Below are 4,914 nucleotides of genomic sequence, written 5' to 3' on the forward strand. Positions count from 1 at the left end.
AAAGCAAAAAAAAAAGGAAACCAAAAAAGATACCAACCTTTGAACTATACCTCAGTCTGTCTCGTCTTTATTCTCTTTGCTTGGGCAGCCCAGGCCTTGGATTGGGGGCCGGGGCGGCGGCGGGGGAGCCCGGGCTGCCGTGGAAGTGATTTCACTCGTTTCTTGGATACAGAGCCCGGGGTGGTGGGTGCTGAGTGGCAGTGTCCCCAGACGGACTGAAGGGTTTGAACAGGACGTCATCGGCCTGGACGGGCCTGGCGGCAGGGGGGTGAACCGGAGTCTCCTAAGCAGAGACAGGAGGCTCTGGGTAAACAGCGTGAGCAGGGGCTAAGCCGTCTCTCCGAGATCCCGTCCCAACCAGTGGGCCGGCATCCTAAGCGTCCCAGCACAAGTTCTGGGCCCTGGCTGCCTGGTGACTGCAGAGTCTGCATTTTTATGGGCTTCATTTTGATGCTGTGAAGTAACAAGCCCACCATCCAGGGTTGAGCTGGGGATAATTAAAGCACCACACGATGCAGAGCGCCTCATTCGGGCCCAGCACCCATGGGGAGGGTGGGTGGCGGGTGCTTGGCTCCCTGAGGCCGGCGGGGCAGATGGGAAGGGACGGGGCTGGGCTGCTCACTCCGACCGCACGCGGGTCACGGCCGACCTTCTGGGGCAGGAGGGCCAAGCTGCCTGCAGGTGGAGCCACAAACACCCTGAGTTCACTGACCTCAGGGGTGTGACGTCCCCTGAGGCTGTGACCTCAGGGGGCCAAAGGGCCCACTTCTTAGGAGCCCTCTCCTCCGTTGAGCCTGCGAGGTGCCTGCCCAGGAAGAACCAGAGGCTCCCTTAAAAGTCACGCGGGTGCCCTTGCTCAGGGCTCCCACCCAGCCCTGTGCTGGGAAGAGGAAACCCAGCTGAGGGGGCTGTGGGGAGGCTCAACCACAGTTCTTTCTGTGAGGTATTCCTTCCTTTAGGTGTGTGTATTATTATCTTACTAATGTCATCTGTTGTTGTTTTTCTTTTTTTAATATTTATTTATTTATTTATTTATTTATTGGGCTGCATTAGGTCTTAGTTGTGGCTCATGGGATCTTCCGTTGCAGCACACGGGCTCTTCATTGTGCCATGCGGGCTTCTCTCTAGCTATGGCGTGCGGGCTCAGTAGTTGCGGCGTGCGGGCTCAGTAGTTGTGGCATGCGGGCTTAGTTGCCCTGTGGCATGTGGGATCTTAGTTCTCCGACCAGAGATCAAAACCCGTGTCCCCCTGCATTGGAAGGCAGATTCTTAACCACTGGACCACCAAGGAAGTCCTGTTGTTTTCTTATAAAAGGGAAATACATTTATTGTAGAAAATCTAAAAGTACAAGTGAGCAAAAAAAAAAAAGACGACGACTCATAATCCCACAATTAAAATATTGGCATCTACCCTTTTTTTCTACATACATATCTTCTTTTTTTTTTTTTCTTTTACGAAAATGGGATCTTTCCACAACAGTTTGTCACTTTATTTCTCACTTTACACCATCATGGGCCTATTTCCATATCAAGTGTGATTTCTCGTCCCTCTTAAAGGCTGCCTTCCCCGTGAGCACAAGCAGGTAATTTTACCTTCCCTTACTGCTGAGCATCCAGAAGGCTTATCATTTCTCCCTGCTTTTATAATTAGGACAGCAGTAAGCATCTTGTAGGAACCTACGTCGTCTGTACTGAAGACTTTCTTAGGATAATTCTTGAGAGTTGAGTTCTATCAAAGGTTTTCAGGATTCTGAACCTTTTATATGCGTTGCCTGGTTGCATTCTAGAAAGCTACAGAAAATGATGAGTTGTTTTTTGTTTGTTCAAAAATCTTGAGCTGACTTTTGCTTTGGAAACCTGCACCTGCTTACCAGACAGCTTATGTGGTGGGGTGGAGAGATGATCAGAAGATCGAAGTTCTGGTCCCATTTGTAAAGAGATGGTTCCCCACCCCCTCGGGCTCCAGGGAGGGACTTGGTGGAGGATGAAGGAGGGCAAGCAGGGTGCCCAGCACCATGTCTAGCAGAGAAGCTCAGTTTTCAAGTGCTGGGCTCCACTTGGGTTGTATGTCAGAAAACAGTTCTGCAGATTAAAAAGAAAAAGTTCTGAAAATCACTGCTAGCGTACCAGCTACCTTACCAACCGTGTGATGCCTGGACCCCTCCGTGCAACAAGAGCTGAAGGACCTAGATGATGACCTCCTTAGAAGGGTCTAAGGGGCAATCAGAGTCAGAGAAGCCCCCCATTAGAGGATGTTTGAGGGGTCCGGAGCGGCTCCACTGCTGCAAAATGCTTTCTGTGGTAGCAGCTCTGAGGACGTTTTGCTGAAGGGGATAGAAGTGGAGAAAGCTGCTCTCCGTCCCCGAAGGGTCTGGCAGGTGAGAGCGAGTTGGATCACAGTGAAGGAGGCGAGAGATCCAGGATTTCCGCAGCAGCTTCATCCATTGCCAGCCAGATTTCCACGATAATTATTGTGGTGCCCCTAGCATGTGCCAGGCTGTGCTAGGCACTGGGGCTACAATGGTGGGCAGAACAGAGATGCCCCTGCTCCCCAGAGCCTACCTGGAGCAGGAGGGCGGGCTTAGGTAAGTACCCAGTACATCATTACACACCTGAAAGAGCTGTGAGGTCGTGGGTCACGGCCCCTTGAGGTTGGAGATGAAACTTTAAGGCAAGATGAGACGTATCACTGTAAGTGGGAGTAAGTGCTTATGCAAAGGCCCTGGGGTGGCTTTCAAGGAATCGAAAGGTTAGTGCTAGTGCAGCAGGAACCCAGGGAGGGGGTGTGCAAGTAGCTCCAGGTGAGCCCAGGAGGAGAGCAGAAGCCACCCACAAAGGGTGCCATGAGGGGCACGTTAGGGATTTCAGATTTCATCCTAAAAACAAAGGGAAAGGGCTTCCCTGGTGGCGCAGTGGTTGAGAGTCCGCCTGCCGATGCAGGGGACGCGGGTTCGTGCCCTGGTCCAGAAAGATCCCACATGCTGCAGAGCGGCTGGGCCCGTGAGCCATGGCCGCTGGGCCTGCGAGTCCGGAGCCTGTGCTCCACAACGGGAGAGGCCACAGCAGTGAGAGGCCCGCGGACCGCAAAAAAAAAAAAAAAGGGAAAGCCAGTGTCGAGTATAAGCAAAGGAGGGACAGGAGCAAATGTGCTTTTTTAAAAATTTTTTGGCCATGCCACGTGGTATGCTGGATCCTAGCTCCCCGACCAGGGATCAAACCCATGCCCCCTGCAGTGGAAGCGTGGACTCTTAACCACTGGACCGCCAGGGAAGTCCCAGCAAACGTGCATTTCCAGAAGATGATTTATCAGAACAATGAGTACGGGTAGGAAGAGCACAAGAACGAAAGCAGGGAACCATTGGGGGCAGGGAGGGGGGCTGCTACATGGTTCAGGAGAGAGAAAGTGGCGGCTGGGACGGGATGGAGGCAGAGTGACGCTGTCAGGTTCCAGGGACAACCCACAGGACTTGGTGATTGGAGGTTAGGGGCAGTGTCCAGGTTGACCCCTGGGTTTTTAGTGAGCACAACTGGCTGGCTGAAGGTGTCCCTCCCGACCTAGGGAAACTAGAGTGGTGGCAGGGGCATAGCATAGGCTTTGGGCATTTGCATGGGGTCCTTTGGAGACAACTGTGCCCCTGCCTGGAGCCCTCCTCCTCTGACGGCACAGCTTCAGGTCCCACTAAAAGGCCGCCTTGAGAGGCCCGCTCTGAATGGGTTCCCCTATTATTCTCTCATTATCGTACGGTTTCTTCCATGAATGACAAGTGGTGGTTTTGCCCACTGAGATTACTTACTCGGCTGCCTCTCCCTTCAGAACATAATTTCCACGAGAGCAGAGAACCTGGCTTGGAGTTGAGGCTCATTAGCTGTTGATGCATGAATGAATAATGAATGAAATGTCCATCAGGCTGCCAGCATGCAGGTATGTCTGGGTCTCAGCTCCAAGGAGAGGTGTCAGGAAGGACACACATTTAGGGCTCCCTGAAGCCAGGGGGAGAGTGTCCGATGCTAGGCTTCAGAGCCCCTTTGGAGGGTCTTTTACGGACCTAGAGGGCAGACCAGGAGCAGAGACAAGGGAAGGGGAAACCTGGGCTGAGCACTTGTGGGCAGGGCAGGAGGCCAGCGGAGACCAGATCCCCAGGGAAGCCGCAAGGGTCACACCTATCCCATTTCCACTGGAGGGGAGGACATGGCCCCTGCCCCCAGGGTGTGCAGTGCTGATGGGGAGGAGACAGGATTAAAGGAACAGTCACAGTAACAAATTACTACTGTCAGAGAGGAACATCAGGTAGGACAACAGAGGCCAGGAGGCATCCAAAGCCCCTTCCCACCTAGGAAGCCATCACCCTGGAGTAGGTAGGGAGGGCTGCTCACGATGGGGGAAGGCGAAGGCAGAAGGTGGCAGAAGCCACTGTCGAGAAGGGGTCCTGCAGGTTTGGTGGCACTTCAGGCTTGAGGGCACAGGCTCTGACCCTCCTCTCTGAGCTGAACCAGGATGCTAGAGGGTCCCTGTGAGGGCCGGGCTGGGGGAGGCGTGGGAGAGAAGCCCACCTCTAACCTCGTACTGGAAGTCACTGGGGAATGGGTCTGATTTAGGAGTTTTGTCTTCTTGGATCGTCTGGAGGAAAGTGTCTGCCACCCACACTCAGAGGTGAGGTCTCTGTGTGGTTTAAGGCTGGGCTGGGGGTCGGGGTAGGCAGAATCTTTTTTTTCCCCTTTTTTAAAAATAAATTTATGTATTTATTTAATTTTGGCTGCTTTGGGTCTTCGTTGCTGCACGCAGGCTTTCTCTAGTTGCGGTGAGCAGGGGCTACTCTTCGTTGCGGTTCAGGGGCTTCTCATTGCGGTGGCTTCTTTTGCGGAGCACGGGCTCTAGGCATGCGGGCTTCAGTAGTTGTGGTGCGAGGGCTCAGT

The sequence above is a fragment of the Mesoplodon densirostris genome, chromosome 2, assembly GCF_025265405.1.
Source record: "Mesoplodon densirostris isolate mMesDen1 chromosome 2, mMesDen1 primary haplotype, whole genome shotgun sequence".
Classification (NCBI taxonomy): domain Eukaryota; kingdom Metazoa; phylum Chordata; class Mammalia; order Artiodactyla; family Ziphiidae; genus Mesoplodon; species Mesoplodon densirostris.